Source organism: Sminthopsis crassicaudata, chromosome 3 (genome assembly GCF_048593235.1).
Source record: "Sminthopsis crassicaudata isolate SCR6 chromosome 3, ASM4859323v1, whole genome shotgun sequence".
NCBI lineage: Eukaryota > Metazoa > Chordata > Mammalia > Dasyuromorphia > Dasyuridae > Sminthopsis > Sminthopsis crassicaudata.
Genome location: NC_133619.1, coordinates 609,667,798 through 609,687,252, shown reverse-complemented (window position 1 = coordinate 609,687,252; position 19,455 = coordinate 609,667,798). Strand labels below are relative to the sequence as shown.

The 19,455-nt window shown below is 37.2% G+C and overlaps 1 protein-coding gene and 1 long non-coding RNA gene across 2 annotated transcripts in view; both read left to right on the top strand.

The window, feature by feature from the left end:
* LOC141564026 (chymotrypsin-like elastase family member 3B) overlaps positions 1-19,455 on the top strand; it is a 66,895-nt gene that overhangs the window by 28,184 nt on the left and 19,256 nt on the right. The window lies entirely within an intron of this gene.
* On the top strand, positions 8,435-11,371 carry LOC141559987 (uncharacterized). Its single transcript, XR_012487601.1, has 2 exons — positions 8,435-8,907; positions 10,026-11,371. It is a non-coding gene; the product is annotated as an uncharacterized LOC141559987 (long non-coding RNA).

Below are 19,455 nucleotides of genomic sequence, written 5' to 3'. Positions count from 1 at the left end.
CCTTGGCTTGAACCAGAATGGAATATCAGGTCTTTTTTCTTTTCCTCTCTTGCTCCTTTTATAAACTCTAGAGGGCAGAAGACAGATTTCATGTTTCTTTATATTTCCTTTAGATCCAAGAAAAGGGCCAAGCAATTACTTAAAAAATACTCATTGTGCTTAAAAAAAAAAAAAAAAAAAAAAAAAAAAAGGCTTCAGTTTCTTTCTCTGTAAAATCAGTGGATTCAGTTAGATGATTTCTGAAGCCCACAACCTCAACCTCATCATTGATGTCTAAATCTTTCTAATCTCACATAGCCAAACCATTGCTAGATTTTATTGTTTCTACATTTACATCTCTCATGGGCAGCCCTCTTGTCTCCACTCATAAAACTATAACCTTCCACTCAATCCAGGCCCTCATCATTTCTCTCTCTCTCTTTTTTTTTTTTTTTTTTTTTTTTTTTGCTGAGGCAATTGGGGTTAAGTGACTTGCCCAGGGTCACATAGCCAGGAAGTGTTAAGTGTCTGAGACCACATTTGAACTCGGGTCCTCCTGACTTCAGGCCTGCTACTCTATCCACTGCGCCACCTCGCTGCCCCCCCTCATCATTTCTCATATAGACTATTACAGTAAACTTCCAAATAGTCTACCATGTCTTTTCTCTACTCCAAGTCATCTCTACCCAGTTGTCAAACTCCTAAAACTTCCTTCTGCTCTCCCCTTCTTAATAAACTTCAGTGGCTCTCAATTACTTTTAATATGAAATTTAAACATTTTCCTATTTTTCTTTTTCTTTTTTTTTTCCTGAGGCTGGGGTTAAGTGACTTGCCCAGGGTCACACAGCTATTTTTCTTTTAAAACCTTTTATAACCTCATCCTTCCTCCCTCTCCAGATTTGTTTACATTTGACCCCATTTTCTGTACTATTTTCCATTTCTCTTCTTGTTGTTGCATTCAAGTTTTTTGGAATTGTCTTGGATCATTGTATTGCTGAGAAAAGCTAATTTACTGTACAATGTTCTCCTGATTCTTTGAGCTGAGCTTTGAAAAAACTTATTTGGTTATTTTTCCAGTTGTGAATGACTTTTTGAGTTCTTTTTTTTTTTTTTTTTTTTTTTTTTTTAATGCATTACTTTTTTTACTTTTTTTTTTTTTTTTTTTTCTGATTCTTTGTGACCCTATTTGGGGTTTTCTTGGAAGAGATAATGAAGTGGTTTGTCATTTGCTTTTCCAGCTCATTTTACAGATGAGGAAACTGAGGCAAATATGATTAAGTGATCTGCCCAGTATCACACAGTTAGTATCTAAGGGCTGGATTTGAATTCAGAAAGATAAGTGTCCCTGACTTCAGTCTGGACCCTCTATCCTTTGTGCCAGCTAAATCAGGAGTGGGGAATCTTCAACCTGAAACATCATATAAGGCTGGTGAAATCATTTGCATAATCAACTTCAGGTAATGATGAGCTAAAAGCTACGCAAACAACCTTCTATTGCTTGTGTTATGTAAGTTGATATTTTTTAAAATAATAACTTTTTATTTTCAAAATATATGCAGAGTTTTCAACATTCACCCTTGCCAAAACCCTTTGTTCCAAATTTTTCTCCCTCCCTTCTCCCCATCCCCCTCCCCTAGACAGCAAGTAATCCAATATAGGTTAAACATGTGCAACTCTTCTATACATATTTCCATAATTATCACGCTGCATAAGAAAAATAAGATTAAAAAGGAAAAAAAAAAACGAGAAAGAAAGAAAAAAAAATGAAGCAACAACAACAACAAAGAAGCAAAACTATGTTGTGATCCACACTCAGTTCCCATAGAACTCTCTCTGGATAGAAATGTTTCTCTCCAAAGTTAATAATTTTGTATGGCCAGTGAATGATGTTATAAATATCCCAGTAACTGTCCTGATCCCTGACCCAGATGTTGTAAAAGATGGAAATAAGGAACAAGTACATTTCATATCTAGGGAAGATTGCATGCAAAGTTTAAGAGAGAGGATAAGGGTGAGAGGAGAATGGAAAGAGCTAGATTCGGAGTCCCAGGACATGGATTTGAATGCCGTACTGTGATTTATTATCTGGGTGGTCTTCATCTTACTCATTCCCCATCTCCCAAGCCTGTTCTAGCTTGATTAGTATGTTCCCCAGGCTCCCCCAGCTCTAACAATCTTGGATTCTGTTCTCCACACTCTTCCAGATCTGACAATCTTGGATTCTGTTCTCCAGTCTCTTCCAGAACAGACATTGATGGATCCTGTTCTCCAGACTCTCCTAGCTCTGACAATCTTGGATTCTGTTCTCCAGGCTCTTCCAGCTCTGGCATTCATAGATCCTGTTCTCCAGGCTTTCCCAGCTTTATTCTCCAGGTTCTCCCACTTCTGACAATCTTGGATTCTGTTTTCCATGCTTTTCCAGATCTGACATTGATGGATCCTGTTCTTCAGGCTGTCTCAGCTCTATTCTCCAGACTCTCCCAGCTCTGACAATCTTGGATTCTGTTCTCCAGGTTCTTTTATCTCTGACGTTGATGGATCCTGTGCTCCAGGCTCTCACAGCTCTGACATTCATGGATTCCATAAGAAGCTGAGCTCTGCCTGGCTCGAGCATACAGGGTGGGTGGGCATACTGGCAGAAGAGAAGGATCCTGACAGTTTTGCTATAGGCACTTTGCCAAGCTCAAAAAGGTTTTCTGCTGAACAAGGTTTGTTTCCTGCTTCTCTGTCATTGGGTCAGAGGTCAGAGCCAGTCTCTGGTCAGGCTGCCCCTCCCTGAGCTACCACGGCAGGAAGCAGGAGGTTGAGCTTTTTTCTGAATGAGACCAGACCCTATCTACCTCTTCCAAGGCTGGCAGCCAAACCCCAAACTTAGCCCCCTCCCTTCTAACCCAGATGCTTGGAGGGAGGGAGTGACTTCCAGGGGCCATTCTCAGAGACCCTGAAAGAAAGGATTAGAAAAGCTCTGCCATTTGAAGTCAGTATGGGAAACAAGAGGAGAATCCTAGAATTGGGCCTCCCAGGCCCAGCCTCTCACTCCTGGGAACGTGGATGGAGTCGGATTGACAAAAGCAGCTCTGAGCTGATATTTCTATAGCATTTCAAGGCTGACAAAGCAATTTCTACACAATGGCCCCATGGAAGGATTATCATTCCCACTTTGGAGATGAAGAACATAGACTCATTAGCCTTTAAGGTCCCTTCCTAATCTAGATCTATAATTCTAGTACTATCTGGTTATATAGGATATAAAATAAGTATATAAGCAAAAAATTTACTGATAATAAATCATAATTTTGCAAAACAAAACAAAACAAAACATTCAGTTTCAAGATCCACTATAGGGCAGAGTTGAAGGTGGGATTAATGGTCATACAACCTGTAAGTAGAGAAGCCAAGTTTCCTGACCTGCTTTCTAGTGCTCTGCTTCCCAATTTCCTTCTACACTAGCTTATTCCCTCGGAGACCAATTCCACTTTATCCTTGCTACATCTTGTATGCACACAGTTTTTGTGTGTATTCTTCCGCATTAGTCATTTTGTGCTCCAGAACACTCGGCCCTTGATAAATACTTGTTGGTTCTTTTGAGGGCATCTCTGACTGTGACTCAGGAGATCTGATTCTACTTTTGAACCTCATACAGCTATTCAATTCTACAACCATTTCTTTATAAGGTTGTGTGTGTGTGTGTGTGTGTGTGTGTGTGTGTTTACATTTATTTCCAGATGTAGCCCTCCCCTTTCCAATGAGCCAATCCTTAGAACAAAACACCCACACTCTTGCACCACAATGATGAGGGAGAGAAATGCATTTTCTCAAGTCTTCTTTAAGTCACTGTGTATATTTTATACCTGATTTTGCTTACTTCACTCAGTATCGGATCACTGGAACATTAAATTATTTATAACCTTGCTTTCTTTATTTCACAGTTACATTATATTCATCTCATGCCATAATTTGGGTATTTTCCACTTGATTGATACCTACTTTGTTTCCAATAATAAAAAGTGCCATCATCAATATTTTGGTTTGGAAGTCTTTGACCTTCTTGGAGTCCATACTTCAAAATGAGATCTCTGGGTAAGAGACACATCAGTGAATAAAACAATTATTTTTAAAAACTGCATTTTATTTTTCCAATTACATCTAAAAATGATTTTAACATTTTTTTCTTTTTCACATTTTTCCAAATATATGCAAAGATAGTTTTCCACATTCACCTTTGAAAACTTTGTGTTCCAAATTTCTCTCCCTCTCTCCCTCCTCCTCCCCAAGACAGCGAGCAATCCAATACAAATCAAACATATATAGTTCCTCTAAATATATTTCCATATTTGTCATGTTGTGCAAGAAAAATCAGATCATACCTGCCAGCTAGGAGAGGGGATGAGGGAAAGGAGGGGAAAATTTGGAATAAAAGGTTTTGCAAGGGGCAGTGTTGGAAAAAAAAATTATGTGTATGTTTTGTAAATAAAACGCTTTAATAAAAAAAAAAAAAGAAAAATCAGATCAAAAGGGGAAAAATGCGAGAAAAAAAAAACAAGCAAACAACAAAAAGGTAAAAATACTATGCTCTGATCCACATTCAGTCTCCATAATTCTTGTGAATTTTATTATATGACAGGGTCACATAATCTCTGAGTGCAGATAGCTCTTTTCATCACAAGTCTATTGGAATTGCCTTGAATCACCTCATTTTTGAAAAGAGCCAAGTCCATCAATTGATCATCACACAATCTTGTTGTTACTGTGTACAATTAACATTTATTTTTTATAACATTTTAAGTTCCAGATTTTCTCCCTACCTCTTTGGCCTCCCCCTACTAAAATGATAAGCAATTTGATATAGGTTATCTATGGTGCAATCATATAAAACTCTGTTCATATTAACCATGTTGTGAAAGAAGAAACAGTTTCAAGCAATCATTTATTAAAGGCTTGCTAAGTGCTAAGCACTGAAGATATAGATACAAAATGAATCAGTCCCTTCCTTCAAAGAGTTTAAGTTCCCTCGAGGGAGGCAGCATACAAATAATGAGGTCCTCAAGATCTACACTGAGTAGATAGAGGGTAATCACAAAGATTAAAGGAGAAGGCACTAGTGGCTGGGAAAATGGAGGAGAAAAGTCTGCAGAAGGTAGCATTTGGGCTGAGTCTGGAATCAAAGATGCTGAAAGTTGGAGGTGGGAGGATTAAGTGCTCCTGGCTTGGAGAACAGCCAGGATTATGGTGCATATGTGAAGAAAAGGGGCAGCTAGTTAGGAGCCCAGAAAATACATCTTCTTGAGTTTAAATCTGGCCTCAGACACATGCTACCTGTGTGCCTCTGAGCAAGTCATTAAATCCTGTTTGGGTCTCAGTTTCCCCATCTGTAGAATGAACAGAATTAGTGTTGGAATACACGGGAGCCACCTGACAGTGGCTGCTAGATATCCAACCCAGAATGGATTTCCTCTTGTGAGAGGATGATCCAAGGAGACTGAGAGGTGGTTGTTGTTCTCTGACCTCTCTGACTGAGAGACCATTACATTGTCTGACCTCTCTCCTCTTCCCTCTGCCTCCAATTTATCTCATTCTCAGTCCGAAACACTTGTGTCAGCAAAGGCCGCCCTGCAGCTCCTTCAGACTCTGATCCACAGCTGTGGAGGCTCTCGGAGAACTGACCTGTAACAAATAAGGAAATGGCAAACCACTCCAGTATCTCTGCCAAGGAAACTCCAAATAGGATCACCAAAAGTCAGACATGACTGAAAAAAGTGACTAAACAACAAAGACAAGTTTTCTTTGAAGCTCAGCTCAAAGAAGCAGGAGAACATTGTACACAGCAAAATTGTGCGATGATCAACTTTGAGAGACTTAGCTCTTCTCAGCAATATAGTGATTTTAAGACAATTCCAATAAATTTGTGATGCATCTGCATCCAGAGGGAGAACTATGGAGACTGAATGTGGATCAAAACCTAGTATTTTCACCTATTTTTCTTTCTCATGGTTTTTCCCTTTTGTTCTGATTTTTCTTTTACAACATGACTAATATGGAAATATGTTTAATATGATTGCAACGAATACTCTAAAATCAGATTGTTTACCATCTTGGGGAGGGAAGGAGGGAGAATAAATTGGAAATCAAAATCTTAAAAAATATGGAAAACTAAAAAAAAGAAACTCCAAAGCTCAGCTCAAGCATCACCTTCTAAATTGGGTTTTTCCCAATCCCTTTCCTTCCCCTAACTAGATATATATGATAGAATCTTGGATTTGAATACAGAAGGCTCTTGTGAGCCCTGCAAATGAGAACATCCGAAAACCTTAAACCATAAATATTAACTATTGTTACTATTACTATTATGTATTTATTTTGTTAAAAATATTTTGAAATATTTGTCATATAGTATAATTCTCTGGAAGAGAGAGGAATACTTGAGATAGCTATAGTGATATAAGAAAAAGAAAATATCAATAAAATTATTCTAAAATATTTATTTTCCACATACATATTTTCATGTCTTTTCCAGCAATGGAATGCAGACTCCTTAAAGACACGAATTATTCCATTTTGGCTTTTGTACCTTCAGTGTAAAATACCATCAGATATTACTAAGGTCCATCCACCATTAGAAACCCATCCTAACCCCTGAGGGTGTTAAAGTGGTGAGACTGGACAGGAGATGCAGTTTTAAATTGTGATCTGTGAAATGAAGATGACATCCCTTACAAAATAAAGTCAGAAACAAAAAACCAATATGGTGGCCAAAGAGGTTTTCCTAAAGATGATTTTTTTTCTTTTAATGTTATTTTCTGCATAGTATAACCTATTAGCTCATTCTGTTTAAACAACAACAAAAAATAAAAATAAAGATACTTAAACTCATAGGAGAAAAAAAGTGATTTTTAAAGGACAGATATGTATGTATTAAAGAGGAGAGAAGGTCAGTTTGGGTTCCAGCAACGATCTATAAGGAGTGGGAGTGGGGGGATTGGTGGTGAGGAGCAAATCCCCAAGACTGACTGAAAGAAATGCTGTATGGGAGAAGACCATCCCAGGACTAGAGGCCTAGAGCTGTCTCCTCATTCTTGGGCCTGAGTGGCCCTTTGGCCTAGTGGACAGTTCTTGGGAAGAACTGTGTTTGTTTCTGCTGGGTTTGGGCTGAGATTTTCAGAGGGGAAGATTAGATGAGGAAATTAAAATTCAGTGACTTCCACAGTTCTCACAAGGCCTGCCTCCCTATCTAGTGTCCAGAACTTCAGATGCCCTTCCTCCTCCTTGAGACAGACAGAGCTGCAGTTAATGACAAAGGGGAGAAGGGTAGTCTAAGGGGGAATGGGGGTTCTGAGGTGCCCCCAAGCCCAGGCCCTCAGTCAAGCTGGTCCCAACTCCACCACTCCCTACCACACCCAGCTTAGTTGTTCTCCAGCAGCATTTTCTTGTCTATCTCTTCCTCTTTTTCTCTCTCCTCCCTCTGTTCCCTTCCCTTTCCTCTCCCACTCTTCCTTCCTTTCCAATTATTGACTCAGGCCTGAAACTTCCTCTCTACCCTTATTATTCCTATAGCATTCATGCACCCACGCCACTCACTATGACCCAGCTAAAGGCAGAATGGACACCGCCCTCTCAACTCAGATATAAACAAATACAAAGAAAGTCAGATAGGAGGATCCTAATGATTAGAGTTGGAGAGACCTTAAAGAGAGGATTAGTAGTGCTTAGTAGTACCCCATGGAGTTTTCTTGAAAAGGCTACTAGAGGGCAGTAGATAGAGCACTAGCTCTGAAGTCAGGAGGACCCTCAAATCTGGCCTCAGACACTTAACACTTCCTAGCTGTGTGACCCTGGGCAAGTCACTTAACCTCAATTGCCACAGCACCAAAAAAAGAAAAGAAAAAGAAGATAGTGCTTTATCATTTCCTTCTCCAGTGGAATAAAGAGTACAGAGTCTTAGTATTGTATGAGGTTGGATTTGAATTCAGGTGGTCCTGACTCCAGGCCCAGGGTCCTAACCACTGAGCCACATAATAAGCGCTATGTGAATGTCAGCTAGAATTACTCTTATTGGGGGTGGTTTTACCCATTTTACAGATGAGAAGACTGAGACTGAGGGAAGGCATCTAGTTTAGAGTCTGAGTCAGAGCTAAGTTCAGCACTCTTGTCTCACTGACCACAGGGAGAGATGAGCACTGGACGGACAGACGGATACAGATCTAAGAGCTAGAGAAAGATACAGACGAGCCAGAGACAGACAGACAGACAGCAAGGACTCAGAGAAATAGGACAGGGACGGAACACAAAGGGAGGGACACCAAACGCCCCTAAAGGTGCACAGGCAGCCGGCTATCGCGCCACAAGCGGCAGGCAGACGCGGACCGCCGATTCTCAGCCAGACGGCTCAGAACAACAAACGGGACGCGCGCACGCGCCGAGAGCGAGCCAGACAAAGGCAAGAGCACAGAACCAAAAAAGGTTCGGGGAGACACACCTTGGTGATGGGCAGGTACGCGGCCCTCTGCCGCCATCTGCTGGCGGCTCCCATAGTCGCAGCCTGGACCAATCTGCAGCCCCGGGGATGAAGGACGCCTCCGGCCCATCTCTGAGAGGTGGAGGAGGGGACCCTTGCCTCGTTGCCAGGACTCCGGCCAGAGCCCTCCTTCCCTGGCTGAGCCTCCGGCCGCATCTCCCCGAGAGCCAGCGCCCTTCAGGAGGGGCCCAAGAACGGGCAGCTCCGGGGGAAATGCCGGGAGCCCCGTGCCCCGGGGCCGTACAGCTGCCGGGTCTGTCAGGCGCGGGGCTGAGAGGAGATCACCCAGAAAAGTTCATCCGTGCCCTCAGTTTCACAATGGCGCTCGCCCGGCTTCTGGACCGCGGATGATGCTCTTGGGCTCCCTCCCTGCCTGCTGGTTCCCCAGGCTCGTATCCTTTTTTCCTTCCCGCCAGGTAAATCCTCCCGTCTCCTTTACTACTATTCACTTCTTATTTGTTTATTTTTGCTGAGGCAATTGGGGTTAAGTGACTTGCGCAGGGTCACACAGCGAGGAAGCGTTGAGTGTCTGAGTCACATTTGAACTCAGGTCCTCCTGACTTCAGGGCTGGTGCTCCATCCACAGCACCACCCAGCTGCCCCTTATTTATTTTATTTTTTTCTTTGTCCCCTCTAACTCCTAACACAGTGGTTGGCACATAGTAGGTGTTTTTAAAATTGTGTCAATTAATTGAGCTTGGAGTCCAAATATCTGAGTTTCTTACTCTTTTGTGCGACACTAGACCAGTCATTTCTCTGAAACTCAGATTCACCATCTATAAAATGAGAATAATAACACTTGCACTGTTATCAACAAAATAGTAAGAGAACCAAGAAGAGGCTCTATAGTGCAGCTCCCACAGAAGACTGATGGAAAGAGGGATATGAATCACACAGAATGAGAATCATGAGAACCTGGCAGAACATTTTAGAGTTTGCATAGATAACTCATTTGAGCCCCATAACGCCCCTGGCCGAGTAGGTGCCATGGATGTTATTGTCTCCATTCTAAACATGGGGAAATTGAGGCAACCAGCAGCAAGTGTAGAATTTTAATTCAAGACATCTTGATTCTAGACTCTAAACCCCTAAATTCCCGGTGGAGAAGAACATGCGCTAATAGAAGGCTGCCCCACACTGATAGTTTCATGATGTCAGAGAATCTCTACAGAGTGTCCCTAAAGACTTAAACTGCACTCAGACTTTTGGGACAGCCTGTATCATTAGGAAAGTGCTATAGAAATGTAAGCATGTTGACACAACAGATTTTATAGTTGGAAAGAACTATAGATGTCACTTAGTAGGTTAACCCCATTATATAGATAAAGAAACTGATCTTCATTCACTCTTCTTTAAGTGGCCACTAAGCACTTATGAAATTGAAAATTAATACCCCGATTTATTTTGCATTATTTTAATAAAGCTTAGTCAATTTATTATGAATTAATGATCAGTCCACTCTGTATTCCTTATGTGAATTTGAACTCACCCAGTCCAGAAATATGATACTTTTAAGACTATCTTGTTTCATCAGGAATCCCCTAATATGAAGGAAGAAATAAAGAAAAAAAGAAACCAAGGCAGAAATCTCAGACAATTTTGGTCACTGCCCAGATATCTCTGGTTCCTTTTCAAGCCTTGCCAAAAAACCTCAGAAAAGAATTTTATTTTTTTTTTTCTGCAAAAGGGGATATTTTGCTAGAGACTGCAAAAAGAAAAAAGAGGAACTTACAGAATAAGAATGCAAGTGAGATACTAGGTGGACCCAAACAGAAATTTATAGCACAAGAATATGGAAGTAAGTGTCTGTCACGTCTGTGCATTGTGTTAATTTATGCTGGAATGTGTTTCTATGTGCTTGCTTTGTTTCATGTTCTGATGACTCAACTTAGCTTTTTCCTTTGGTCTGATCAGCCAAAGAAAGAAGAATGTAAAAAGCGAAACTTTCAAAAACTTTTATTAAACATGTCTCCTTTTATCTCTCTCTTCCCAATGCTGGCCAAGACATTACAGACACTTTTAAAATGTCATTTCTCTACTGAAAATTTCAAGTTGTGATTTGAATGTTTTTATGAGTAACTCTAACTGCTCGTCTCACAATTCATAGCAGAAGCTGTCAGTTCCCTTTTTCAATCAGCAGAACAATTCCAAAACAGTTTCGGTTTATCAGTCTTCAAGTCTGAAAGGTTTTGTTTTTGTTTTTGTGGTAGAATTACTTTTTTAATTTTAGCATAAATTCTTTAAAAGTTACACTTAAAAATTTTACTTAAAGGGAACAAGAAATTTATTGCAGAAAGGGAAAATGATTTTTTTTTCTGATTAAAATGCAGAACAAGAAAATTTTAGATCATCTTCATTGTCCTCTCTCCAAAACAATAAAATTAAGTCAAGCTGGAATGTATTTACCCTTCTGTAAGTGACTGCTTTTAAACAATCAAAATGCAGACCTCAAGAAAGCCCGGTTTGTTATCAGTCCTAACCTTAAGACCCCAGATAATATGTTTCTGGAAACAATGATAAGACAAATTTTCCAGAAGCATTCAAATGGCCAAGAGAAGGTGGACTCCAAAGTGCTCAGAAAAAGAAAAGTTTGTTTTAAAATCAGGAAGCAACTGAAAAGTTAATATAATTAAATAGTTTTCTGTAAAGACTAAGCATTACAATAGGCTAGCTTGAGAAAACAGAAGAAATGTATATAGCTTTTGAGTATTTTGAAAAGAAATAGAGAAAAGGAAACATCTTGAGCCCTTGAGAAAATTATGGTCTCCATCAGACACTGTTTTTTCAGTAGTACAATTTCTGTTAACTCCAATATATAAAGCAAAAATTGTGTTTTAATAAAAAACAGATATTGTAAATTAAAAAAATTATTATACTATATATTAAAGGATCCTCATTTGAATCATTGTTGACCATTTAACAAAGAAGCAAATTTAATTATAGATCAAGATAATAATTTACTTTCTTATAGAGTTAATGAAATTATTTAAAGTTATTAGGAAAAGTTGTATCAAGACTATATCAAGAAATGTCAAAGAATTTGGATAAGTATGCTATAAATAGATACTTCTGCTTAATGTATATTTAACTGTTTTAATTAGAATCAATGTGAAGTTTATAATGACCTCCCAGGAATTATAGTCTTTTTATCACTTTTCAATTACCTTTTTTAAAAATTAAAACTTAAGCTAATTAATAACAGTGGGTCCTGAAATGTGATTTTATGGCAGTTGACTGAAGTTTTAAATTGTTACTATTAGTGATTAGGCAATCATATATTTGATTTGGTTGACATTTCTTCCCCAAATTAAATTAATATGCTTTCATGTGATGTTTTTCTATCATGAGAGGAATTTTATAAGTGTAGGCAACATTTTTTGTGGTCTCTTCTAAAAAACATCCACATATTATTGGAAAATATTGCAAACTTTGGAAAAGGAGGAGGCAATTAGTATAAAATCAATGGTTTTTCTATAATATTATGTATTATACCTATAAGTACCAGCACCAAAATGGAGTTTAAAAAAAATACTGTGCTATTAGTCTAAAATTTTCAGGAAAGAAAACAGTTAAAATATGAAGAAAACTGTATTCTTGTGAAAGGAATAGCAGAGAATCTTTAAAGTTCCAGTATCTGTGATGTGATTGTGCCATAAGTGGGCTCTGGCTAATCCCTTCGGTCACTGACAAGTAAACTGCTTTGTAAAATAAGTGGACAAATGTTTCTCTAGCATAAAGGAGGTTAACATTGGGAAGGACAGAGAGAACTTTTATAAGATCATTTGGCTTACTATAGGTTGTAACACTTTGCAAAAGAAACTGTTATCCAAAAGGGGGAACCTTAAACTTTTCACTTGGGCTAATTGGGTTTTATCTCCATTTATTTGGCTATCACTTATAAAAATTGTGATTTTGTTTAGTCGTGTCTGATTCTTCATGATTCCATGTGGGGTTTACCCAGCAGAGATACTAGAGTGGTTTGCCATTTCCTTTTCTAGCTTGTTTTACAGATGAGGAAACTGAGGTGGCAGAGTTAAATAAATGACTTGCCCATTGTAATATTAGTAAGTGTCTGATTTGAACTCAGGAAGTTGAGTTTTCCTAAGTCTATCCACTGCACCATCTAACTGTCCTATGTGATTATAACCAATTCTATTGCTCAAAAGACCTTGGAAAACAGCTAAACTTCTAAACCTGCTAAATCTTTGCAAGCATTTTTAACAGCTCAAAAAAAGATGGGGAAACATGTACTTTTACTTGGCCATTAGCTTTGACGCGTACAATTTTCACTATTATACTCCAGCTCCTTGTGGAATCAGTTTTATTGATAAATAAAGAAATTTAGACTGTGGGAGGTTTTGTTGGAATCTTAAAAGAGCAATTCAGACAGAGAGACAGTGCTTGCCTCTTCCCATAATTGTAAAGTGCTAACTATAGTGCTGGTCATGTGGAGAGCATTATATAACAGTCTTTTATTGTTAGTGGCTTTGAGTTACTTTAAGATTTCAAAATGAAAGGCCTTTTATGTAAAGCAATGTGAAAATGTGTTCAATTGAGTTAAATGTCACCCAAATTGTAAGAAGTTTTGTTTCATGTCTTACAATACATGAGATTGTGTAAATTTTTTTCCAAGAGTATTGAGAAATATTGTTAGATAGGCAACTTCTTCTTCTTCTTTTTTTTTTTTTTTGGCTACATTCTGTCACATTATGCAAGGAGCCATCCAGTATTCTAACAAGCTGTGTTCATTATTAAATAGCATATTGAATCTTTAAAACGGTTACAAGTTACACACAACTTTTAAATTCCTTAAATTTTCTGAGATCATGAGATCTCATCAGCCCTGCTGCTAAAATAAGACTGAAGTCGTAAAAATGAAATAAAAAAAACATATTTGAAGAAATATTTTATCTGAGAAAATTCTGACCATTGCCCATGAAAAGAAATTTTTTGGGGAGTTATCCACATCCTGACAACATGATGACAATAGCTTCATTTCAAGCTGTAAATTAGTAAACTTGCTAGTGGAGGAAAAGTCTCTTGTGATTGTATTTTGCTGCTATTCTAAGTTTTGATTTCAGATATAAGGGTTTGAGAGCAGTTGGGAGGCAACAGTGGATAAAGCACCAGTCCTGAAGTCAAGAAAAGCCTGAATTCAAAAGTGGTCTTAGACATTTACTAGCTGTGTGGTCCTGGGCAAATCACCTATTTACCTTAGTTTCCTCATCTGTAAAATGATCCAGAGAAGAAAATGGCAAACGGAGCCAGTATCTTTGCCAAGAAAATCCCAAGTTGGGATCACAAAGAATAGAGCATGACTGAAATGACTGAATAACAATGATAAAAGTCGCTGATCCCTCATGAGGTCACTAGTCCATCATTTAAGAGAAATGCCTTGTGCTTTTGCAGTCTGGGGACTGCTACAGGAGGATATTTGTGTGCATTTGTCTCTGGGAAAGTTGAGGAGCCAGCTTTGTGAAGGTGAAGATAAGGTCCACTTGACTTAGCTTCTCATCTTGCTAAACAAGCCATTTTCCATGTACATATATCTGAGCCTGGCTGTGATGCCTCTTGGTCCATGTTGAATCTTTCTGTGTGATTGCCTGTTGACTATGACTATGACTTAACTCAAACAGTAATAAGGAACTGTCTCGAACATATTTGATATTTCTCCCTTTTTCCCTCACGGCAAATTCCTTGGTAAGGATAAGATATGATGAGACTTCATTTTTTCCGTTACAATAAACATAAGAGATTAACACCATTGGTGGCTTTTGACTGGTACATGCTGGTATGGTACCACTAACAATAGAGAAGACACTTTACCTGATCTCCTGAGGTCTTCCCATTATAATTAATCCTACGTCTTATCATGAATAGTCATTTATAAGAGACTGATACTATAACATTCTTTCATTTTGTTAATATGATTAGAACAACAAATTAGAATTAGATTTAGATAAAGGTAGATAAAAATAAATTAAGCTGAATGTAAAAAAATTTTAATACAGCATTTTGAGAAGCAACAAGATATCGTGGGCATACCATTGGCTCTAAATACAAATGATTGAACACATGAAGATCTCCTTTTACAAGTCAGCCCCTAATGTATTTCTTTTTAGAACTGATAGCAATTTTCATATAAGATACAAGGTTTGGATACAAAACAAAAAACAAAAAACCAAGACATGTAGAATTTAAATTCTCGGAAGTGTTTTTGATTTAATATCATTAGCAGATTGGCTAAGATGACAGGAACAAATAATGATGAATGTTGGAGGGGCTGTGGGAAAACTGGAACACTGATGCATTGTTGGTGGAGTTGTGAAAGAATCCAGCCATTATGGAGAGGAATCTGGAATTATGCCCAAAAAGTTATCAAAATGTGCATACCCTTTTATCCAGCAGTGCTACTACTGGGCTTATATCCCAAGGAAATACCAAAGAAGGGAAAGGGACCTGTATGTGCCAAAATGTTTGTGGCAGCCCTCTTTGTAATGGCAAGAAATTGGAAACTGAATGGATGTCCGTCAATTGGAGAATGGTTGGGTTAATTATGGTATATGAATGTTATGAAATATTATTGTTCTGTAAGAAATTACCATCAGGATGAAAACAGAGAGGCTTGGAGAGACTTATATCAACTGATGCTGAGTGAAACGAGCAGAACTAGGGGATCGTTATACACTTCAACAATGATACTGTATGAGGATGTATTCTGATGGAAGTGGATATCTTCAACATAGAGACGAGCTAATCCAATTCCAACTGATCAATGATGGACAGAATCAGCTACATCCAGAAAAGGAACACTGGGAAATGAGTGTAAACTGTGAGCATTTTTTTTTGTTTGTTTTTCTTCCCAGATTATTTTTACCTTCCAAATACAATTCTTCCTTTGCAACAGCAACAACAACAAAATTCGGTTCTGCACATATATATTGTACCTAGGATATACTATAACATATTTAATATGTATGGGAATGCCTGCTATCTAGGGGAGGGGGTGGAGGGAAGGAGGGGAAAAATTCGGAACAGAAGGGCATAATGTTGTAAAAAAAAATTACCTATGCATATGTACTGTCAAAAAAAAGTTATAATTATAAAAATTAATAAAAAAAATTTATTTTAAAAAATCTTGAAAGCTATAATTATTACTTTCTATTGCCCCATAGTCAATTTAATTCCAATTGAGGCTGATCATATCTAATTATAACAATTTAGTTTATAGATGTTATACACATGGCTCCAAAGAGTCAAAGGGGAAAATGTGAAACTGAAAATTGAAATTCCACTTTATTTTGTATTATATTAATAAGGCTTGCTCCTTCATTATGTGAGTTTGAGCTTCCTTAAGCCTACATCTTTCATGATTATTCATTAAGAAGTGTATCCATTGCTAAGTGAAATGAGCAGAGCCTGGAGATCATCATACAGGACAATAGTGATGGACGTGGCTTTCATCAACAACGAGGTGATTCAGACCAGTTCCAGTGATTTTGTGATGAAGAAGGCCATCTGCACCCAGAGAGAGGACAATGGGAACTGAATGTAAACCACAACATAGTGTTTTTATTCTTTTTGTTGTTGTTTGCTTGCATTTTGTTTTCTCTCTCATTTTTTTTCTTTTTGATCTGATTTTCTTGTGCAGAATGATAAATGTGGAAATACATATAGAAGAATTGTACATGTTTAACATATATTAGATCACTTGCTGACTGAGGGGAAAGGGAAGTGAAAGGGAGGGAAAAATTAGGACACAGGGTTTTTGTAGGGATGAATGTCAAAAATTATCCATGTATATTTTTGAAAATAAAAAGTTTTGATTTAAAAAAAGGAAGTGTATCTAATCTGAATCAACATTTGTGAAGTAAATTCAGACTTGATTATATATGCTCTATTAGTAAAATTTGAAAGAGTTTATCTTCCCTATTTTTATGGATTGCCACTCAACCACAAAAATTCTCATCTGTGAATTTTGCTGACTATGAGGTGAGATAAGTTAATCTGGGGAGAAGATATGCCCCTGACAGAACTTTGCAGGGGATGGTGATCAATTCTGTGTTGTCCTGGGATATGGAAATTCTCTTTCTGAGTCAAGTTAAGAGTCAACCACCTCTATCTCTGCATCATACCAGTCATATTCTCAGATGTAATTTGAGTCACTGAACTATTTTATGTACCCTATGTAATCTTTTCAGCTATCTTTTCAGCTGTTTAAAGAGCTGAGCTGACTTTAGAGACATTGTTGGCTACTAAAAAGCCTTAAATCCTTTTTTATTAGTATTTACTAATCCTACTGATAAACTGGTAAGAACTTTATGCCTCTTCAACCCTTTTGCTTGCTTGTAGTAAAACTATTCCAGTTAAAGTTGGAGTAGGAGAAAGTTTCAGTTCTTCTATGTATGTGATTTTAGATATATACTTAACTATTCTGAATCAGTCTTCTTCATTGTAAAATGAAATGGGGATGGCAAACAAAACCAATGTCGCTTACACTCAAATGGAAACAGGGACCTGGAGGAAAAACAAAAATCTTTGCATCAAGTTTCCTGATCTTGTATCAATCAAAAGTAAGAAACTAATTCAAATTTTCAAGAATAAGAGCCATTCTCCAATAGATAGATGTTTAAAGGTAGGAACAAGCAATTTTCAAAAGAAATCCAAAATACCAACAAGCATCTGAAAAAATGCTTCAGATCACTAATAATTAGAGAAATAAAGAGATTCAGAGATTCCCCTTCAAACTCATCAAATTGCAAATGACAAATGTCAGAGAAGCTTCAGGAAAGCCAGTCAGTTTAGACATTCTGACCCAAATGTTACTGAACTACGTATATCCTTTGACTTCTATTAGTTCTATACCTCAGAAGGATCAAAGGAAGCTTAAAAAGGAGGAAAGGGAATAAGCATTTATATAGTACCTATTATATACCCTATATGTTGCTGAGTGTTTTTACAAATATTATTTCATTTGATCCTCACAGCCACCTTGGAAGATAGGTGATATTTATTATCCTCATCTACTTTTGAAGAAACTAACATTTTTGCAAAGTTATGTAGTAAAAAAGTCAAACACTACCTCTAGTACTCCAACCACTGTGCCACTGGATAGGGCTTATATAATCAAATCAGAATTTGATTCACAAATATTGATTCTGACTAGATACACTGATTAAATACATTTCTCAAAAAGACCAATATAATTTTAAAATGTTATAGCAGGTCTCTTTGTTACGGCAAAAACTGGAAAAGGTACCTATATGTGAGAAAAAATGGATGAAAAAATTATAGTATATTAATGCTATTACACTGTAAAAAATAATGAAAGACATGGATGATTTCAGAGAAACTTGAGAAGATTTTTGAGAACTGACAAAGAATGGGGTAAGCAGTACCAGAACAATTTTTATATAGTAACAATATATTTAAAAAAAAAAACAAACAACCTTTTACAGATTTAAGAACTCTGACCAGTGCAATTCTTATCAGTGATGGCCACAGAGGACTGATTATGAAGCATGCTACCTGCCTCCTATCAGAGAAGAAATGGACTGAAGATTGCAGAATAAGATAGACATTTTTGGACATAGACAATGTAGAATTTTGTTTTCCCCTGTCTATGCATATTTGTTACAAGGACCTTGTTTTTCTTTCCTTTTTCAAATATGAAAGGTGGGAGAGAGGAGGATACTGTCAAAGAAAAAAACATTAATAATGTTTTTCCACATGTTAGACATGTCTGCCAGAAATATTTCAGTTATCATTATTTTAAATCCAAGTATTTATAGCTTGGAGAGATATGTCCAAAGTAAAATTGTTCCCCCCCTTCTTTCTAACATTTAAAACAAGACAATTTAAATTAATGATGATGATAACTGACCTGTTAAGGTCTATAAAGAGCTTTACAATTTCGTGTTTAATTTTGGCATTGCCTTTGCCTAATTACAACTATCTTAAGCCTATAGCCTTCTAGCACAATGGATAAAATGCTTGACCTGTATCATAAAGAAAATAAAAGAGAAAAAGAAAGGAAAGAAAGAGAAAGAAAGGAAAGAAAGGAAAAAAGGAAAGAAAACACATGCTATGTTCACTTCTTTTTTTCTGTTTTTTAATTTCTCCCATGATTTTTCCCTTTTACTCTGACTTTTCTCTTCCAACATGATTCATAAAGCAATGTGTATTAAAAAGAAAAAGAAAAAAAGAAAAGAAAAGAGAAAGGAGATAAAAAAGAATTGTTGTAGCATTTTTAAATGCACAAAAGAGAATCAGAAGGTCAGAAAGAATCACAATCAATACAATTTTATTTAAAAGAAAAGCACATTATATTTAGTGTTGTTGAGTCATTTCAGACTCTTAGTGATCATATTTGGGATTTTCTTGGCAAAGATACTGATGTGGTTTGCCATTTCTTTCTCCAGCCAGTTTTACAGATGAAGAAACTGAGATCACACAGCTAGCCAGTATCTAGGGTCAGATTTGAACTCATGAAGAGGTCTTTCCCATTCCAAGCCCAGTACTTTAAAGTTTTAAATAAATTTAAATAACATAAAAATAATAAAATTTAAATTTAAATAAAATAAAATAAAAATTTAAATAAAATTTAAATTAAAAATGTTTTTAATGATCTTTAATTTTTAAAATTATTTAAAATTTTAAATGATCTCTAAAATCCTTTCCAGCTCTAAATTCTGTTATGTTGTGAATTTCATACTTGAAGAATCCTCAGTCACAACCTTAATCTTCGGTGTCCCTTCCCTATGTTTAAGCAGCCTTCTTGTAGTAAATTTTACTGTTCCATCCTATACCACTCCACCCACTCAGCTAGGACAGGAGAGATCAGAGTCTATTTTCCAGTTATTTTCCATTATATTGCATGATTCAAAGAACAGTAGAAAATAGGTAAGGTCTTGGTCCCATGCCCAAGGTCAGCAGCTTAGGTGTTGAGGCAGTTGGAATGGGAA